This window comes from Fistularia commersonii, chromosome 14, assembly GCF_037954325.1.
Source record: "Fistularia commersonii isolate RoL2024-O1a breed Wild chromosome 14, RoL_Fcom_v1.0, whole genome shotgun sequence".
NCBI lineage: Eukaryota > Metazoa > Chordata > Actinopteri > Syngnathiformes > Fistulariidae > Fistularia > Fistularia commersonii.
The window spans coordinates 18537477-18559955 of record NC_141297.1 but is presented as its reverse complement, the minus strand read 5'-3'; positions in this window follow the sequence as shown (position 1 = coordinate 18559955).

Genomic DNA, 22479 nt, shown 5'->3' with positions numbered 1-22479 from the left:
GGTAGAACTGAATGTCAATGAAACAACCAGGGATGAGGAAGAAAAGGACATATGGACAAGTTAATAGTGTATAATTAAATAAATAGATGGACAAATTAAATTAAAAACAAAAAAAAAAATTGCAAGGGGAATAAACCATGTTATTTGGTCTGCGGTTTACAAGGAATTTCAGACATCAAACTGTATGTTTTTTGGTTTTTGGATTTTTCCATAAGTTTTAAGGATTTTTTCTTTTTTAATTATTCAAAATCGTTTATGAAGAAATTAAAATTTGGGGAACATTGCTGCATTCTGTTTTTGTGAACGAAGAACTTGGCCAGGCCAGGAGATCTGTGAGTTACCCCTCAATACCGGCTGGGTCTTTTACGGAGGAATAATATGTGTGGCACGTCTCTTGCTTTGCAGAACTGGAAGAAGTTAAGTTTATTATGCTAGACAAAAAAAGAAATTGAAAGGAAATAATTAAATAAATAGATAGACAAATGAAATTAAAAACGAAAAAAAAAAATAGGAGAAACATTACTTCCGCTCCTCCAATCCTCTGTTTCTCAGCTCCACCGCTCCTCCGCTATTGGCCCTGGTACCCCCGATCCTCCGAACTCAGGCGAATTGCGTGACGTGCTTCTGCTATTCTCCGCTCGTCCGCTTTTTCCGCTTTGGGGCTTGGAACCCCTGAACCGCTGGACATAAGCGAATCACGGGCAGGATTTCTGCCCTCCTCCGCTCCTCCACTCATCCGGTACAGGCCCTGGTACTCCATGTCCGCGACCCCCTCCACCTTAACAAACTGTCACAAACACACACACACACACACACACATATACACACGCACACAAACACACTTACACACACCTTAACTCATCATAGCTGTGCTAATAGCATTAGCCAAAACACATCCACAAGCACACAAACATGATCTCATCCACTCATTCACATGTGTGTGCCCAGAGGTCCGGGAGCTCCATGTTGTAAATGGGCGGTACTTTTACCTATAGGTGGCGCTACTGCTATATCAGTGTGTTACGTCTGTGTGTTTTTGCGTCTTAACAAAGGAAGAAGAACGTTCCGTGTTTTTTTCTTTCATGCTGCCTGCAATAAAGTTCGTTCTTAAAATACAATAGGTTATGGGCCCAGAGTGTCTCTAAAAGGCTGGATTACACTGAATATTTTGTGTGATAGTGAACAGTATTGTGGGAACTCACAATGGAGGACAAGCTGTTTATCGACAAGCTGAGCGGACCGGAGAATTGGGCAACGTGGAAGTTTCAAATGGAACATCTGCTAAAGGCTAAAGGACTGTGGCGAATGCTAACAGAGGAAGACACATTAGCCCCAGATGCTAACGCAGCAGCACAGGGTGAGTTCACGAAACAGAGAGAGAAAGCGTTCTCTGTGTTAGTGCTCAATGTAAGTTCATCCCTGTTGTACCTGATTACAAACTGTAAGACTCCCAAAGAAGTGTGGACTACACTGAAAGATATTTTTGAAAGAGACACGCTGGCAAATAAACTATTTCTGAAGAAGAAATATTTCAGGTGCGAAATGAAGGAAGGAGATGGTTTGACTGAGCACCTCAAACAAATGAAAGAACTGACTGACCAGTTATCAGCAATAGGAGCTGTAATTGAAGAGGAAGACCAAATTGTAACATTGTTGGGAAGTTTACCACCAAGTTACGCTACAGTTGTCACTGCACTGGAAACAAAGATTGACAACCTGACACTCAAATTTGTTCAACAAGCGTTAATCGATGAGGAACAAAAGCGAGTGAATGCTAATGATTACAGTGGTGGTCCTTCAGGTGGTGCAGCAGCAATGTCATCACAGGTGTGTGGCAATCTGCAGGATCGCTCCAAAGCAGTGGGAGCAGGACAAAGCACGTGGAGATGCTATAAATGTGGGAAGGAAGGCCACATTAAACGTGACTGTCCAAGCTGGAAAAACAAATCAAAAAAGAAAATCCACAAAGCTAAAAATGTGGCGTGTGAGGATGAGGATGGTTCATCTGAAAGTGCCTTTGTAGCTAGAAGGGAAAGCTCAGAAAAACCACATCAGTTTGAGTGGTTAATTGATTCTGGAGCATCAAAGCACATGACATGCGAGCAAGGAATTCTTAAGGAATACCAGCAGTTCTCAAAAGAACAGTCAGTGAAGCTCGGTGACGGCAGGGTGGTTGATGCCCTGGGAATTGGAAATGTCAACATGACAATGACCTTCAAGTCAAGCAGGGTAAAAAATGCTACGATGTATGATGTGCTGCATGTTCCAAAACTTTCTGGGAATTTATTCTCAGTGGGAGCTGCCACCAAAAAGGGAAATACGGTTCAGTTTAAGAGGTCCTGCTGCTACATTCGTGGAAAAGATGGAACTCTTAAAGGAATGGGAACACGAAGAGCTGATGGACTATATCAGCCAGATGTGAAAGGAAATGAATCAGTCACTCACAGTGCATCAGTAGCTGCTATCTTGTGGCACCGGCGCCTCGGTCACACTACCAAGCTGAAGGAACTAAAAGGTCTGGTGAACGGAGTGGACTTCTCTGCAGACAAAGAAGTTCCCTTCTGTGAAGGATGTGTGGAGGGCAAGCTGGCTAAAAAGCCATTCAAGTCGATTGGAGAAATACGTTCCGAGCGCAAGATGCAGTTAATTCATCGTGATGTCTGTGGTCCCATGCAAACTGAATCTATAAGTGGATCCAAATATTTTGTGACTTTCACAGACGATTACTCAAGATGCTCCAAGGTATACTTCATGAAACAGAAGAATGAAGTGCTGTGTAAATTCAAGGAATTTGAGAAGACATTCACAAATGAGTGTGGACTAAGCATCCAGAGGCTGAGAACAGACAATGGTGGTGAGTACACCTCAAGGGAGTTTCAAGAATATTTGAAGGTTCAAGGCATCCACCATGAAATGACTGGACCTCACTCATCACAGCAAAACGGAGTTGCTGAAAGAAAAAATAGAACACTCGTTGAAGCAGCAAGGAGCATGTTGTCTCATGCTAAGTTACCAAAGATGTTCTGGGCAGAGGCTGTTGCCACAGCAGCTTACATACAGAACAGGCTGCCTACTTCTGTCCTGAAGGGAGAGACACCGTACCAGAGATGGTGTGGGAAAAAACCTAATGTGGGTCACATGAAGGTGTTTGGCTGTATTGCCTATGCACTTGTCCCAGATGAAGAGAGAAAGAAGCTGGACAAAAAGACTGTGAAGCCGCGCTTCGTGGGATATGCAAACAATGCCAGAGGCTATCGCCTGTACGATGAAGAGAAGAGGAGGATTCTGATCCGTCGAGATGTCGTCTTTGATGAATCCAACTTTAACTTGAAGCAGGAACCGAAAGTACACTGCACAGACACCGAGATAACTATGAAAATAGATGAGAGTGAAACAAAACAGTGCTCTCAACAGTGACTTCGTCATGTCAGAAAAAATGACAGAATCAGAAAGCCTCCAATAAGATTTGGATATGATGAGTTTGCTGATGTAGTGACTGTTGATCATTATGCAAACATGTGTTGCGTGACAGAGCCACTCTCACTAAAAGAGGCAATGGAGAGTCCTCATGCAAAAGACTGGCAGGAGGCAGCTGACTTGGAATATGAGTCACTGCTGGAAAACGAGACATGGGACTTAGTCGACTTGCCAAGAGACAGAAAGGCAGTAGGATCCAGATGGGTGTTCAAAGTCAAGCATCGCAGTGATGGAAGAGTGGAACGATACAAGTGTAGACTCGTTGCACAGGGCTACACACAGTTGTATGGCGCTGACTATGATGAAACGTTTTCACCAGTGGTACGATTTAGCTCTATTCGTACATTACTGTCCTTTGCTGTTCAAAAGGGTCTACATGTCCACCAGATGGATGTTGTAACTGCATTCCTCAATGGACACCTGGAAGAAGAAATATACATGGAGCAACCTGAGGGCTTCATCAAACCAGGGCAGGAACATCTGGTATGCAAACTAAAAAAATCAATCTATGGACTGAGACAGTCTCCTCGCTGTTGGAACAAGGCTTTTACGGAGTTCATGATGGAACTTGGATTCAAACAGAGCACATCAGACCCCTGCGTGTTTGTGAGATCAAGACAAGAGCTTGAAATACTAGCAGTTTACGTGGATGATTTGATCCTGATTACAGAGTCCACTGAGAGCATGGACGAGCTCAAAGCAGCTCTCAAGGAGTGCTACAAGATGAAAGACATGGGTGAGCTGTCCTACATCCCAGGCATCTCTGTCATCCAAGATAAAGAAAAGAATCGTATCATTCTTCAGCAGAAGCATTACATTGAAGCCATACTTCGGAAGTATGGAATGGATAATGCAAATCCTGTGGCAACTCCTGCAGATGCCAACGTCAGGCTAAAAAGGAGTGATGGTGTCAGTATGTCAGTGCACCAGCATACCTATCAGTCAATGGTTGGAAGTCTGCTGTATGCTGCCATGGCGACAAGACCGGACATAGCTCAAGCTGTGAGTGCTGTGTCGAAGTTCAATGCAAATCCAGATGCTTCACATCTGACTGCTGTAAAGAGGATACTTCGATACTTGAAAGGGACATTAAATCTTGCTCTGAAATATGAGAGCTCAGACTCCGGAGCTTTAATCGGATACTCGGATGCTGACTGGGCTGGAGATCAAGATGATCGCCGGTCAACAACAGGCGACATCTTCCTTCTGAGTGGAGGAGCAGTAAGCTGGCTCAGCAAGAAACAATCAACAGTAGCACTTTCAACAGCAGAAGCTGAATACATCTCACTCAGTCAAGCAGCTCAAGAAGGAATCTGGCTGAAACGACTACTGTGTGATCTCGGTGTAGAGTCTGTGTCCACAGTGATCCTTGAAGATAACCAAGGAGCCATCGCAATTGCAAAGAATCCTGTAAATCACTCCAGGACCAAACACATAGACATTCGCTACCACTATATCCGTGAATGTGTGCAGAATGGACAAATTGAACTGCGATATTGTCCAACAAATGATATGAAAGCGGATATCTTTACCAAACCACTCGGTAGACAGAGATTTGAATATCTCAGGGGCGAGATCGGACTCTTTTTTGTTTAAAAATGCTTGACAGGTGTACGAAGAACGCTGCCGAGTCAAAAAATGTGAAAAAGAGTTCCAGTATAACCAATGTGATAGGAATACTGTCTTAAAAATGGGGTGTTAAACAAGTTTACAGTTTTTGTTGTCGTGGAAGAACACAGCTTTGAAATATTATTTTCTCAGGACTTGGTGCTATTGGTAAAAGTAAGTGGGAGTGTTGTAAATGGGCGGTACTTTTACCTATAGGTGGCGCTACTGCAAAATCAGTGTGTGACGTCTGCGTGTTTTTGCGTCTTAACAAAGGAAGAAGAACGTTCCGTGTTTTTTTCTTTCATGCTGCCTGCAATAAAGTTCGTTCTTAAAATACAATACTCCAGTCATACGTCCGGGGAATCCATGTCCGCAGAAGGCTCCCATTGGCCGGTCTAAGGGGTCCTGCTGCCTCAAAGATTCCCCGCCTTTGAAAAGAGAAACATTACCTCCGCTTCTCAGCTCAACCGCTCCTCCGCTATGCGCCCTGGTACTCCCGATCCTCGGAGCTCAGGCGACTTGCGTGACGTTCTTCTGCTCTCCTCCCCTCCTCCGCTTCCCCGCTCCTCCCCTCCTCCGCTATTGGCCCTGGTACTCCCGCCCTGGAAGCCCGAACCGCTGGACATATGCGAATCACGGTCTGGGCTTCCGCCCTCCTCTGCTCTTCCGCTCCTCCGCTCCTCCCCTCCTCCGCTATTGGCCCTGGTACTCCCGATCCTGCGAACTCGGGCGAATTGTGTGACGTCCTTCTCCGCTCCTCCCCTCCTTCGCTTCTCCGCTCCTCCGCTTTTCCGCTTTGGGCCCTGGAACCCCGAAACGCTGGACATAAGCGAATCACGGTCCAGGCTTCTGCCCTCCTCCGCTTCTCAAGTCCTCCGCTCCTCCGTATTTGGCCCTGGTAATCCCGATCCTCCGAACTCAGGCGAATTTCGTGACGTGCTTCTGCTCTCCTCCGCTCCTACGCTTTACCGCTTTGGACCCCAGAACCCCCAAACCGCTGGACATAAGCGAATCACGGGCAGGGCTTCTGCCCTCCTCCGCTCCACAACTCATCCGGTACAGGCCCTGGTACTCCATGTCCGCGACCCCCTCCACCTAAACAAGCTGTCACGCACACATACACATACACACACACACACACACACACACACACACACACACACACACACACACACACATAAACACGCACACTCACAGACTTTAACTCATCATAGCTGTGCTAATAGCATTAGCACATCCACAAGCACACAAACATTATCTCATCCACTCATTCACATGTGTTTGCCCAGAGTTCCGGGAACTCCAGTCATACGTCTGGGGGATCTATGTCCGGAGAAGGCTCACATTGGCCAGTCTAAGGGGTCCTGCTGCCCCCCAGCTTCCCCGCCTTTGAGAAGAGAAACATAACTCCGCTCCTCCGCTCCTCCGCTTCTCAACTCCTCTGCTCCTCCGCTATGGGCCCTGGTACTCCCGATCCTCCGAAATCAGGCGATTCCGTGACGTGCTTCTTCTCTCCTCCCCTCCTCAACTTTTCCGCTTTGGGCCCTGGAACTCCCGAACCGCTGACATAAGCGAATCACGGTCCAGGCTTCTGCCCCCCTCCGCTCCTCGGCTCCTCCGCTCCTCCGTAATTTGCCCTGGTACTCCCGATCCTGAGAACTCAGGCGAATTGTGTGACGTGTTTCTGCTCTCCTCCCCTCCTCCGCTTCTCCACTCCTCCGCTTTTCCACTTTGGGCCCCGGAACCCCCGAACCGCTGAACTTAAGCGAATCACGGGCAGGGCTTCTGCCCTCCTCCGCTCCTCAGTACATCCGGTCCAGGCTATGGTACTCCATGTCCGCGACCCCCTCCACCTAAACAAACTGTCACGCACACGTTCACACGCACACACACACACACACACACACACACACACGCACACACACACACACACACACACGCACACATACACACGCACACACACACACACAAACACACACACCTTAACTCATCATAGCTGTGCTAATAGCATTAGCCGAAACGCATCCACAAGCACACAAACATTATCTCATCTACTCATTCACATGTGTGGGCCCAGAGTTCCGGGAACTCCAGTCATACGTCCGGGGGATCTATGTCCGGAGAGGGCTCACATTGGCCGGTGTAAAGGGTCCTGCTGCCCCCCAGCTTCCCCGCCTTTGAGAAGAGAAATATAACTCCGCTCCTCCGCTCCTCAGCTCCTCCGATCCTCCGCTATGGGCCCTGGTACTCCCGATCCTCCGAACTCAGGCGAATTGCTTGACGTGCCTCTGCTCTCCTATAAGCCCCTACACACTTCTAACACGGCTGTTATCACCCTGTTACTGCATTACAATGACACCCATTTGCTTTTGATCTCTGTGTCTGCCACCGTACGGAAAAAGCGGGGGGGATGGGGGGGGGGGGGACGGGAGACATAAGGGCATTCGTTCTGTATGTAATCAGAAGTTAATAGTGTTAACGGTTCGCGAGAAATTTTTAATGCTAGACAAAAACAGAAAATTAAAAGGAAATAATTAAATAAATAGATAGAAAAATCCTCCTCCGCTCCGGGCCCTGGTACTCCTGAACCTCTGGACATAAGCGAATCAGGCTCCAGTCCCTGGTAGTCCCTTTCCGCGGGACTTAGGCGAATTGTGGGCCGGGCTTCCGCTCTCCTCCGCTCCTCCGCTCCTCCGCTCCTCTGCTCCGGGCCCTGGTACTCCCGAACCGCTTGACATAAGCGAATCAGGCTCCAGGCCCTGGTACTCCCTTTCCACGGGACTCAGGCGAAATGTCGGCCGGACTTCCGCTCTCCTCCGCCCCTCCGCTCCTCCGCTGCTCCGCTCCTCCGCTCCTCCGCTCATCCACTCCTCTGCTCCGGGCCCTGGTACTCCCGAACCGCTGGACGTAAGCGAATCAGGCTCCAGGCCCTGGTACTCCCTTTCCGCGGGTCTCAGACGAATTGTCGGCCGGGCTTCCGCTCTCCTCCGCTCCTCCGCTCCTCCGCTCATCCACTCCTCTGCTCCGGGCCCTGGTACTCTTGAACTGCTGGCCATAAGCGAATCACGCTCCAGGCTATGGTACTCCCTGTCCGCGGGATTTAGGAGTACTGTGGGCCGTGCTTCCGCTCTCCTCCGCTCCTCTGCTCATCCGCTCCTCCGCACATGCGCTCATCCGCTCATCCGCTCATCCGCTCATCCCCTCTTCCGCTCCTCCGCTCCAGGCCCTGGTACTCCTGAACTGCTAGACAGAAACGAATCACGCTCAAGGCCCTGGTACTCACAAACCGAGGGACTTCCGCTCTCCTCCGCTCCCATGCTTTTCCGCTCTTCCGCTCATCCGCTCCTCCGCTCCTCCGCTCCGGGCCCTAGTACTCCCGAACCGCTGGACATAAGCGAATCAGGCTCCAGGCCCTGTACTCCCTTTCCGCGGGACTTAGGCAAATTGTCGGCCGGGCTCCTCCGCTCCTCCGCTCCTCCGCTCCTCCGCTCCTCCGCTCCTCCACACCTGTCCCTGGCACTCCTGAACTGCTGGACATCATTAAAGCACGCTCCAGGCCCTGGTACTCCCTGTCCTTGGGAACCCCCCCCCCCCCCCACCCACCCACCAAAACAAATTCTCTCACACACATAAACACACGCACACACATAAACACACACACACGCACACACACACACAAACACACACACAAACACACACACACACACACACACACACACACACACACACACACACACACACACACACACACACACACACCTGAACTCATCATAGCTGTGCTAATAGCATTGGCCGAAACGTATCCACAACAAAACAAACATTAGCTCATCCACTCATTCACATATGTGTGTGCCCAGAGGTACGGGAGCTCCAGTCATACGTCCGGGTGATCTATGTCCGGAGAAGGCTCACATTGGCCGGTCTAAGGGGTCCTGCTGCCCCCAAGCTTCCCCGCCTTTGAGAAGAGAAACATAACTCCGCTCCTCCGCTCCTCCGCTTCTCAGCTCCTCCGCTCCTCCGCTGCGGAACCAGGTACTCCCGATCCTCCGAACTCAGGCGAATAGCGTGACGTGCCTCTGCTCTCCTATAAGCCCCTACACACTTCTAAGACGGCTGTTATCACCCTGTTACTGCATTACAATGACACCCATTTGCTTTTGATCTCAGTGTCTGCCACCGTACGGAAAAAGCGGGGGGACGGGAGACATAAGGGCATTCGTTCTGTATGTAATCAGAAGTTAATAGTGTTAACGGTTTGCGAGAAATTTTTAATGCTAGACAAAAAAGAAAATTAAAAGGAAATAATTAAATAAATAGATAGAAAAATAAAATAAAAAAAAAAACAAAATTGTAAGGGGAATGTAACATGTAATTAAGTTGGCCGTTCACAAGGAATCTCAGACATCAAACTGTTTTTAATTGAACATTAATAGTACACACAAATATACAAATGTACAAATAAACATAGCAAGGTAGAACTGAATGTCAATGAAACAACCAGGCATGAGGAAGCAACGGACATAAGGACATTTGTTCTGTATGGAATCAGAAGTTAATAGTGTTAACGGTTTGTCAGAAATTTACAGTGCTAGACAAAAAAAGAAATTAAAAGGAAATAATTAAATCAATAGATAGACAAAGAAAAAATTAAAACGAAAAAAAATTGCAAGGGGAATATAACATGTAATTAAGTTTTTTTTTTTTGTTTTTTGTTTTTTTTTTTTTTTTTTTTCAAAAAAAAGGAATCTCAGACATGGGTAACTGTATATTTTTTAGTTTTGGGATTTTTCCATAAGTTTTAAGGATTTTTTTTTATAATTCAAAATCGTTTATGAAGAAATTAAAATTTGGGGAGCATTTTTGCATTCTGTTTTTGTGAATGAAGAACTTGGCCAGGCCTAAAAGAACATTGACACAGAGTTCATCTGTTATGTTGCTTATAAGTAAACCAATTGTGATATCATCTTTTGAGAGGGAAACTGGTGACGATGGAATGAGAATGAGAAAAAATATATGGTCAGTGGTTTCAATGTTGTCTTCACAAAATGTACAAATATTATCTTCAAAAGTAAAGCGTACCCTCAATAATTCCTGAGATGGGTAGATGTCATTCATAATTTAGAAGTGGGTCTCTTTTTGCCTTGGGGGGTATGGGTAGAGTCAGACACATAGTTCGCAGCGTGGCAATCGATTCCTTATCAAATTTATTTCAAATATTATTTTTGTTTTGACGTCCAGGGAACAAGTTTCCTGTGAAACATGTCCTAATAAAGGAGTTGCTGCACTTTCTGTCCGGAATTGAGATTCCCTGGAGTGATAGTCGGGGTAACTGTGGTTGTACGGTTTGGTGCGTCATTATATTTTTGGTCAGGAATACAAATTGTCGAGGCAGTGCGTTTCATAACTTTATCAACTCTAATATGGGAGGCTTAAATCTGTGTGTAGTACAGAACTGTTCATAGTCTAGAGGACTGCCATTGTCACCCATCAAGTCAATTCTTGACCATATACCTTTCTCAAAGCATTCCTTGTAAAACAGAGGTTTGTTGCCACGCAGTACATATCTATTGTTCCAAATTATTGTACTGTGTGGTGAGAAATTGTGTACATATATCATTTTCCAGTATAATAGTATTTGTTTATGGAACTCTGAAAATTGGACAGGAATCTTGTTGATATCCAAGTCAGAGATAAGTAGAAGACTTAGGCTGCCGACTATGTTGAATAAGTAGTTTGGAGTACAATACCAGAAAGAATGATGATGTTTGATCCAGGATTTCAACCAGTTCACCTTCAATGTCTCATTCAGGCAGTCCAACTCTATCACTTTCAGCCCTCCCTCACTTGTTTCTTTCCCCATATGTGATTTTTTTAGATGGTGTGGTCTGTTCCTCCAGATAAAGTTGAAATTTATTTGGTTAATAGATATTATGAGTTGATTTGGAGCAGCATTGGAATACACTGGGTATATACATCTGGATAAACATTCCATTTTAGTCAAATATATCCGGCCTAATATTGATAAATCTCTTTGGAGCCATATATTCAATTTTGCTTTACTTTGATTCAGTTTAGATTCAATGTTCCTGGACTGATTTAACTTTTGGTCCTTAGATAGGAAAATGCTCAAGTATTTTATTTCTGATTTGATAGGAACATTGCTAATTTCCTTTAGTGGTGAGTCATGCAGCTCAAGAAGTTTGCATTTCTTTAAGTTTAATGACAATCCTGAAGCCTTGGAGAATGTTTTAATTTTTTCAACGCTTATTGGGACTTGATGTTCATTTTTCAAAACTAAGGTTGTGTCATCTGCCAGCAGGCTAATAACAATTTCTGTCCCCGACATTATTTCTGTCCCACACATAACACACACACACACACACACACACACACACACACACACACACACACACTCACACACACTTTAATTCCACTCTTTTATATACGCATGTCTGGAGTTCCGGGAGCTCGTTCTCAACGTTCTGGGAATAATCATAGCTGTGCTGATAGCATTAGCCGAAACGCCCCCCCCACCACCACCACCACCACCACCACCACCACCCCACACACACATTAGCTCCTCCATTCATTCACATGTACACGCCGGCTGCTCCGGGGGCTCCACGCCGACGTTTCGGTGATCGATGTCGGCAGAAGGTGCACCATTGCCGGTCTGCGGTGTCCTGTAGACCCCCCCCCCTCCATAGACACATGCAATACGCCTTGAAACGCATCGCTCGCACCGACGCGGGGAATCCTTTTCCCGACTTCCACAACAACGGCGAGAATCGCGTTGCGTCGGCCGCCGTGAGGAAGGGGGGGGGCATTAAGGGGGGGGAGAGAGAGACATGGAGATTTTCTCAGCCTCTCATTCTTTTTTTTTTTTGAATTGAACATAAATAGTACACACAACTATACAAATGTACAAATAAACATGGCAAGGTAGAACTGAATGTCAATGAAACAACCAGGCATGAGGAAGCAAAGGACATAAGGACATTCGTTCTGATGTAATCAGAAGTTAATAGTGTTAACGGTTTGTGAGAAATTTACAATGCTAGACAAAAAAAGAAATTAAAATGAAATAATTAAATCAATAGATAGACTAATAAAAAATTAAAACGAAAAAAAGATTGCAAGGGGGATACAACATGTAATTAAGTTGGCGACTCACAAGGAATCTCAGATATCAAACTGTATATTTTTTGTTGTTTATATATAAACATATACAAAACAAACATATATTGTTTGTTGTTGTTTATTTTTGGGATATATTGAGGAATATTTGTTGGAAAGGAGTCACAATCGCTTTTTGACAATGTCGAAGTGTATAGGTGGCTATAGAATTTAAAGATTTCTGTGGAAATTATAGCCTCATCTGTAATTTCCTTGTTGTTAAGACGGGCTTCCGCTTTGCACCGCTCCTCCGCTCCTCCGCTCCTCCGCTGCGGAACCAGGTACTACCGATCCGCCGGACTCAGGTGAATTGCGGACAGGTCTTTTGCTGTCCTCCGCTTCTCCGCTTTTGGCCCTGGAACTCCCGAACCGCTGGACATAAGTGAATCACGGTCCGGGCTTCTGCCCTCCTCCGCTCCTCACCTCATCCGCTCCAGGCCCTGGTACTCCCTGTCCGCGGGAACCCCCCCCCCACCAAAACAAACTCTCACACACAGTTAAACACACGCACACACACACACACACACACACACACACACACACACACACACACACACACACACACACACACAGACACACACACACAAACACACACACAAACACACACACACCTGAACTCATCATAGCTGTGCTAATAGCATTGGCCAAAACGTATCCACAACAAAACAAACATTAGCTCATCCACTCATTCACATATGTGTGTGCCTAGAGGTACGGGAGCTCCAGTCATACGTCCTGGTGATCTATGTCCGGAGAAGGCTCACATTGGCCGGTCTAAGGGGTTCTTCTGCCCCCAAGCTTCCCCGCCTCTGAGAGGAGAAAAATTACCTCCGCTCCTCCGCTCCTCCGCTCTTCAGCTCCACCGCTCCTCCTCTATGGGCCCTGGTACTCCCCCCCCACCTAAACAAACTCTCACACATACACACACAAACACACTCACACACACACACACAAAAACATACAAACACACACACACACACACACACACATACACACACACCTTAACTCATCATAGCTGTGCTAATAGTATTAGCCGAAACCATCCACAACCAAACAAACATTAGCTCATCCACTCATTCACATGTGTGTGCCCAATGGTCCGAGAGCTCCAATCATACGTCCGGGGGATCTTTGTCCGGAGTATGCTCACATTAGCCAGTCTAAGGGGTTCTTCTGCCCCCAAACTTCCCCGCCTCTGAGAGGAGAAACATTACCTCCGCTCCTCCGCTTCTCAGCTCCATCGCTCCTCCGCTTTGGGCCCTGGAATTCCCGAACCGCTGGACATAAGCGAATCACGGGCCGGGCTTCTGCCCTCCTCCGCTCCTCAGCTCATCGTTCGAGGCCCCGGTACTCCCTGTCCGCAACCCCCCCCCCACCTAAACAAATTCACACTCACACACACGCACACACACACACACACACACACACACACACAAACACACCTTAACTCATCATAGCTGTGCTAATAGCATTAGCCGAAACGCATCCACAACCAAACTGTTGCGTTTAAGTTCGCAGCTTCTTCGTTTTCCATGTTTCGGAAGGAATTCACTAGTTTGCCTTGTTTGAATCGTCTTTTATGTTCTTCTTCACAGCTCGGGGAATCAACATCGGTTAGCCATGGGACATGCACAGTACAGAGTGAGGGAAAAATTCCTGCCAGCACCGCTATACCAAAAAAAAAACACTGACGTAGAAGTTAACGTCAAGTTAGCTGAACAGTCGCGAAAAACTAAAACAAGTCCCAAACCTTGTCATAAAGTGCCATGCATTTCCTGAGAGTAGATACAAATACAACATATGTATACTAGAATGTAAACTCAAATAAAACTAATGAGATCACCTATCTCAACACCCCCTCTTGATCTCAACATCCAAAAAAAATCTTTGGACATTTTAATTTCCAAAGAACCACTTTTTGAATTTTTCTATTTTTACCTTTGTCATGGGTTTTGTCAAGATGTCTGCCAACATGTCCTCTGATGGACAATAGATAAGATTTATTTAACCCTCACTGAGTGCTTCACGAATGAAATGATATTTTACATCAATGTGTTTTGACCTTTGTCTGTTTACAGGATTCTTACTCAGTGCGATGGCCCCCTGATTGTCTCCGTAGATTGTTGTGCAACTGTACATTTTGTTGTCCATACCGTTTAACAGTTGAGACAGGTACATGTTTTCTTGTGCGGTGGTGGCTCGGCCGATGTATTCAGCCTCACATGTTGACAGGGCCACTGTGGGCTGTTTCCTTGACTTCCATGCAATGGCTGGGCCTTGTTTTGTTAAACTGAAACAGTAGCCTGTAGTGCTACGTCTGTCTTCTACAGACGATGCCCAGTCTGAATCACTGTAAGCTATCAGGTTCAAATCCTCCTTATTTGTCTTGAAACTTAGTTCATAATCAGCTGTCCCCTTCAAATACCTCAGGACATGTTTTGCGGCTACTAAGTTTTCTACTTTTGCCATTGCCAGATTCTGTGATAGTTTGCTCACTATCCAGCTGATATCAGGTCTGGTGCAAGTCATGGCATAAATAAGACTGCCTACAATCTCACGATATTCTTTGGGGTCGACAGGTTCACTTTGCTCATTTTCATCAGCTACAGGGATGCCCTCTAATTTTTGCTCACTTGGAGTAGATCTTGCTTTACATTCTGACATTCCAAATCTCTCTAGCATTTTTAGGATGTACTTTGTCTGGTTCATTTTGATTTCATCCCCCTTTTGTTCAAATTGTATGCCAAAAAAAATATGATAGTTTCCCCAGGTCTTTCATGTTGAACTTGAATTTCATGTTCTGTTTAAATGTGCTGAGTGCATCATTGCTGCTTGCTGCAATAATTAAATCTTCTTCTTCTTCTTTCGGCTTTTCCCATCAGGGGATGCCACAGCGAGTCAACCTTCTCCATCTAACCTTATTCTCTGTATCTTCCTCTCTCACACCAGCTACCTTCATATCCTCTCTCACTACGTCCATAAATCTTCTCTTTGGTCTTCCTCGAGACCTATTGCCTGGCAGCTCCATTTCCAGCATCCGTCTACCAATATATTCACTATCTCTTCTCTGTACATGACCGAACCATCTCAGTCTGGCTTCTCTGACCTTCTCTCCAAAACATCAAACATGTGCCGTCCCTCTGATAGACTCATTCCTGATCCTATCCATCCTGGTCACTCCCAAAGAGAACCTCAACATCTTCATCTCTGCAACCTCTAGTTCTGTCTGCTGTCTTTTGGTCATTGGAACACTTTCTAGTCCATACATCATCGCTGGTCTCACCACTGTCTTGTACACCTTTCCTTTTATTCTGGCCGATAGTCTTCTATCACATAGTACCCCTGACACTTTTCTCCAGCCATTCCAACCTGCTTGGACCCGTCTCTTCCCCTCTTTTACGCACTCTCCGTTGCTCTGGACTGTTGACCCTAAGTACCTGAAATCCTCCAGCTTCTTGATCTCCACTCCCTGTAGCCTCACCGCTCCACCCGAGTTCCTCTCGTTCACACACATATATTCCGTCTTGCTGCGACTAACTTTCATTCCTCTCCTTTCCAGAGCATACCTCCACCTCTCTAGATTTTCCTCTACCTGTTGTCTGCTCTCACTACAGATCACAATGTCATCCGCAAACATCATGGTCCATGGGGATTCCTGTCTAACCTCATCTGTCAGCCTACCCATCACCATTGCGAACAAGAAGGGGCTCAGAGCTGATCCCTGATGGAGTCCCACCTCCACCTTGAACTTCTCCTGCACCAGTCTAACATACTTCTCTGCCACTCCAGACTTCCTCATACAATACCAGAGCTCCTCTCTTGGCACCCTGTCATATTTCCTTTTTCTAGGTCTACGAAAACGCAATGCAGCTCCCTCTGGCCTTCTCTGTACTTTTCTATTAGCATTCTCAACGCAAATACTGCATCTGTAGTACTCTTCCTAGGCATGAAGCCATACTGCTGTTCACAAATGCTGACTTCTGCTCTCAGTCTAGTTTCCACTACTCTTTCCCATAACTTCATTGTATGGCTCATCAACTTTATCCCTCTGTAGTTGCCACAATTCTGCACATCCCCTTTATTCTTAAAAATAGGCACCATCACACTTTGTCTCCATTCTTCAGGCATCTTCTCACTCTCTAAGATCCTGTTGAATAATCTAGTCAGAAAATCTACCGCTGCCTCTCCTAGACACTTCCACACCTCCACAGGTATATCATCAGGACCAACTGCTTTTCCACTCTTCATCCTCTTCAATGCCTTCCTCACTTCACTTTTACTCATTTTTGCTACTTTGTAGTCTACAATAATCACCTCTTCTACCCTTGCCTCTCTTTCATTTTCCACATTCATCAGCTCTTCAAAGTACTCTTTCCATCTTCCTGTCACTCTTCTAGCATCTGTCAATACATTTCCCTCTCTGTCCTTTATCACCCGGACCTGCTGTACATCCTTTCCCTCTTTATCTCTCTGTTTCGCCAACCTGTATAGATCATTTTCAGCCTCCTTACTATCCAACCGAGCATACAAGTCATCATAAGCCCTTTGTTTTGCCTTTGCTACCTCTATCTTTACCTTTCGCCGCATCTCCCTGAACTCCTGTCTGTTCTCTTCAGTCCTCTCAGTATCCCACTTCTTCTTCGCTAACCATTTTCTCTGTATACACTCCTGCACTTCCTCATTCCACCACCAAGTCTCCTTATCTACTTTCCTTCCAGATGACACACCAAGTACTCTTCTACCTGTCTCCCTGATAACACTAGCTGTTGTTGTCCAATCATCTGGAAGCTCTCCCTGACCACCCAGACCCTTTCTCAACTCCTCCCTGAAAACCATGCAACACTCTGCTGCAATAATTAAATCATCTACCCAAAGCAAACCTTCTCCACGGCTCTAAACTCGTTCGTCGCCGCTACTTGGGGAACACCGGATGGCTTTCTCCCTCCACTTCGTTACACTTTATGGCCGCTAGATGGCGGCATCCGACTGTGCACAGCGCTTGGAGCTCCAGCAGGTGATCTGGCCGCTGTGTATGAGAGGAATAAACGAGTGGGGCCGTGAGTGCAATAAATCCCCCTCCACTTCTTACATGGATGTTATCACCCTGTTACTGTATTTTAACGATACCGCTGTGTTTTCCACCTCAATGTTAAGCCGATTTTTTAACATTAAAAACCAAATTGCTCGATTCAGTGACACCGAGGCCGTGAGTGGTGATTTATGGAGTTGACTCCTCCGCTTATTCATATGTGCATGTCTGGTGCTCCCGGAGCTTCACGCCGACGCCACGGGGATCCGTGTCCGAAGAAGGTGCACCTTGGCCGGTCTGCGGGGCCCTCTTGACCGGAAGCTGAGACTGGCCCTTCAAAATAACATGGAAAATAATTGAGAGCATATTTCTCAGTTAACAACGCCCCCACTTGCTCTCATATTATTGGTATCTTTGCCCATTTACATCAAAATAAAATACTCATGACCCAAACAACAACTTTGAAAAATTCAACAACTTAAACTGCGATGCAGGCTTTGTCATAACATCTGCCGGCATCTCTTGTGTTGGACAATACTGTAGGGCTACCTTTCCACATATTTTCTTTGTGACATCTTAACACACTCTTCTGACTGACATATTTTCTGGGTATTGATTTTGATCAGTTTGCCCATGTCCTTCATTTCAAATCTAGCTGTCAGCATGATTTTCACCTCTTTCATTACTTCCTCATCACTCGCAGCTATGATTAAATCATCTACCCATATTATGATGATGACCTTGTCATTTTGGTTTTCTTTGACATAGACACAATGATCTGCTTCATTCTGAATAAAGTCATTGTCAATCAAGTAAGAATGGAGCATCAGATTCCAATGACGACCTGCTTGTTTAAGGCCGTATAGTGACTTTTCAAGTTTACGCACCAGCTTCTGTTTTGTATTTGTTACTTCATACCCTTCTGGTTGTTCTACACAGAGCTCACAATCTATGGGTGCATGAAGATAGGCTGTCTTTACATCCATTTGGTGTAGTAACAAATATTCCTGAACTGATTTCTGCATTAACACCCTCACACTTGTCATATTTGCTGTTGGAGAAAATGTTTCCTCAAAATCCGTGCCATACTTTTGACTGTAGCCCTTAGCAACATAACGAGCTTTATATTTGTTTGTGCCAACTTCATTTCTTTTTAGCGTATACACCCACCCCCCCACCCCCACCCCCACTGCACACTTGCCTTGGGGTAGCTGTGTTAGGGTAAAAGTGTTCCTCTCTCTCAATGACTCCATCTCTTCGTCCATAGATTTTATCCACTTGTCAGCATTGAGGGAACTCCTTGCCTCTTTAAATGTCTGTGGGACACCACACGCCAGTCTGTAACAGTAGTCAATGTTAGTGAACACTTGGTCATCGTCAATAGCACTAATCACATAACCATTAAAGTAACTGGGCTTCTTTTTGGTTCTAGTTGATCGTCTCACATTGTCTGCACTGCTTGACTGTGTCACACGCTCAGATACGGGGCTGCCCATTTCCATATGTTCCTGCACTTTTTCCTCTGTATGTGGCTTTCTGTTTGGTCTCCCTGAGTCTAACTGATCATAATCATCATCATCATCATCATCATCATCCTGGTCTGAGCTCATCTCTGTCTGGGTTTGTTGCTCTGGAGATGGGTTCGTCACAAATTTTAGCAGTCTGTGTTTTAGTACTCTTTCACTATTTGGATAATATACAAAATAAGCTTGACTAGTTTTTGTCATACCCAATGAAAACTCCCTTCTCACCTCTTGAGTCAAGTTTCTTTTTGTTTTGCTTGTATGCATAGCACACAGCACCAAACTTTTGCATTTGTGACACATTTGGTTTCTTTCCCGTCGACATAAAGTAAGCCGTCTGCTTTGTCCGATTATTAAAGCATCAGTTCCTGACTGCTGCTGTCTGCACTGCATGGGTCCACAATGTTTTGGGTAGGTTGCTTCCTAGTAACATGCACCATGCCATGTCGAATAAAGTTCTCCGGTTTCTCTCTGCTTTCCCGTTTTGGTGTGGTGAGTATGGCGCTGATGTTTCATGTCTAACACCCCGTTGAGTCATTTGTCCTTGGTACTCTTTTGACATAAACTCAGTACCATTGTCAGATCTCATACACTTAATCTTCCCATAAGGGGCAGTGTCTGCTAAGAATCTCTCTGTGTCACTCACTGTACCACTCTTTTGTTTGAGAAAGTACACAAAAATTGTGCTGGAATAATCATCAGTAAACGACAATGCAAATCTGTGTCCATCTATAGATATGGGATCTACTGGCCCTGCCAGATCTGTATGCACTAAATCAAACACCTCTGTTGCTCTTGCATCAGGCTCTCTGTTTCTGATCTGCACAAACTTCCCTTGAATACACACTTCACATGGTGATACAGGTTTTTCAGTTTTCCCTTTGATTACCATACCATCAACCACTTTTGTCAACTTTTGTACATCGCTCTAATTACAATGGCCATGTTTGTAAATCAAAACACCCTTTGCATTTGTCATTACTTTCATCTGCTGTAGATAGGTAGTAAAGTGTGTTCTGCACATGAATAGGAAATATACAGTACCGTCACTCATTTTGACTATGTCTTTTCCTTCATTGAAGATTACCGTTGCTCCGCTTGCTGTGGCGGCCATCACAGAACAAATGTCCTGTGGACAGGAAGGGATGAACAGTGCGTTTCTCAGTGTTGCTGTGTGGTGAAGTCCTCTGCTGTCTATGAGGATCACCTCTGCCTCTCCCCGCTGCTTCGCCACGCCTTGACACTTGGTCCCGTCTGCCAGCTCAACATGGTGTGTGTCAGCTCTGAAAGTCACTGAAAAACACGGAAGTCAGCAAATTTGAGCTTTTCTTCACTTTGAGTCACATGAACTGCAAATGGTTTGAACGATTCTGGAAGTCCCTTTAGCACCATAGCTATGAGAAGATCATCACTCACGACTTCCTCTGCATTTCTTAGCACCGTGATTATAGTCTCTGCCCTAATCACAAAGTCTGTTACGCTTTCATTGCTTCCTTTCTGCAGTTTTGTCAGGTCAGTATACAGGTACAGGTACAGTATACAGGCTTCCCTTTACCTGCATAATACTCTCGTAGCATCTTCAGTGCCTTTCTCCCATCATCTGCAGCTTCGCGCATGACCAGGCCTAGACTTTTGTCATCTAAAAACTGGATCGGTTCGGCATGGGCCATTTCATTCTGCTCCTTGTCCTTTGCCTCCTCGTCATCGTCATCAAATTCTGGAGTTTCACTCAGAATTGTGTCTTTGAGCCCCTGTAGCCGCATGTAGGTCAAGCATTTAGTCTCCCAGAGTTCATACTGCTTCTCATCTTCCACACCGAGACAGTCTCTGGTGGCGATTGGTAAATGTAACGGCAGGAGACCAAACTGATTGTTATGTTTGTACGGTAATGCCAATATCAATGTCTCATAACCCGACTATACAACCTCATCCAATTAACCAAAGTGAGACCTTGTCTATAATATGGATATATTCCCAAGGATTGAGTCAGAGATTTGGAATTTTTCAGAATATAACAAATACCTCAGTCCTTCCTTTTCTGCCTTACGATCCATCCAAATGGCGATTACCAGCTAATTATTCTGTGGTAACCAATAAAACTGTCATTGAGGGATTCACTCTAATGACAATACAAAAGACACCACCATTTTGTATGAAACGACAGTGTGGTAAGAAAGAGCATTATCTAGGCCAACTACAGTGTGACACTGTGCTAGATATGGAAACGGATAGACCGGTTAGGAAAACCTATGACTACTATAATAATAGCATATGTGAGGTTGGAAAGTGGGGAATGGGCGTGTGTGCCATGAATCTGACAGCCCTCAAGCCATTATTGGGCATTGAAACAAACCTCACCAAATCTGGTATACCACCATGGAGGATTTTTGCATTCCCACACAAATACGGTTATCCATACATGCCCAAAAACACATGTATGGATTTGTGGCAAACGAGCATTTCGGTATCTGCCTGAACATTGGTGTGGCACATGCTATTGGGCCCGATTAGGAAGTGCTATGACTTTTATACCAGAGCATAACATGACTCATAGCGTACAACTCATTAGGCCTATGGGACATGAACATAGTCAAAGAGCCTTGATAAGTGACTCCAGAGGAATACTTATGACAATGTTCCCTAACTATGGTGTAGCCTACTCGGGACATCGAATGAATGAGGTCTGGGCGACATTGCAGAACCTAACGTCAAGGGTTCTAGAATTGAATGGACTGATACAAAACAATCCAGAGACTATGGCTATGAAAGAAATGCTTTTACAAAATCGTATGGCTTTAGACATTGTCTTAGCCAAGGAAGGTGGTGTATGTGCGATAATAGGACAACAATGTTGCACATATATCCCAGACATGCGAGACAATTTCACAGCAATTCATGACAAATTGACGACATTAAAGAACCAACTAGAGGGTACAGAGGACAGTGATACTTTAATGTCGTTTTTACAGTTTGACCCTCTTGGATGGATCATCAACGGAACTTGGTGGCAAATACTTTTAAAGTGCCTTACACCTGTGATTGTGATTCTTATTTTGTTTTGTTTATTTACTATGTGCGTTATTCCTTGTTTGAGAAGCATGATTGCTAAAATGGCTTCCGCAGCCTTTGTCCAGATGGCAATAGTAGCAGTGCAGACCCAACCAAGGACTCACTACACTGGACAGATATATGAGCAACTGCCTATAAGTGATTCAGAAAAAGAAAATGATAATGATTCGACTGTGGAGGACGACGACCATGATGTTGTATGAAGTGTTATCTGTAAACTATGTACCAACATGGCATGATGATGCTGAAGAGTTTAACATTGTTCGGAGTCTCATAAACAGGAGAGAATTGTTAGAGTTTACTCTCTATTTCTATAACTATGTTATTTCGACTACTCACATGAAGTTAGCCAGACATGCTAGAGCACAAAAGACCTTTGTCCTCTAACAAGAGTTGGGCCCTCCAAGATATTCCAATGGTCGTAAACATCTTTAGATAAGAACCTACCCCCCGTAAACGTAAATCTAAACGAGGATAAACACTTCTGGAGAGAAACCTGACCACCCCTGTATATCATCCTGGACAACTTCCCATATGCATGAACTATACGATCCAATGAATGTTGTTATGTAAATAAACACTTTCACACAATAAAAA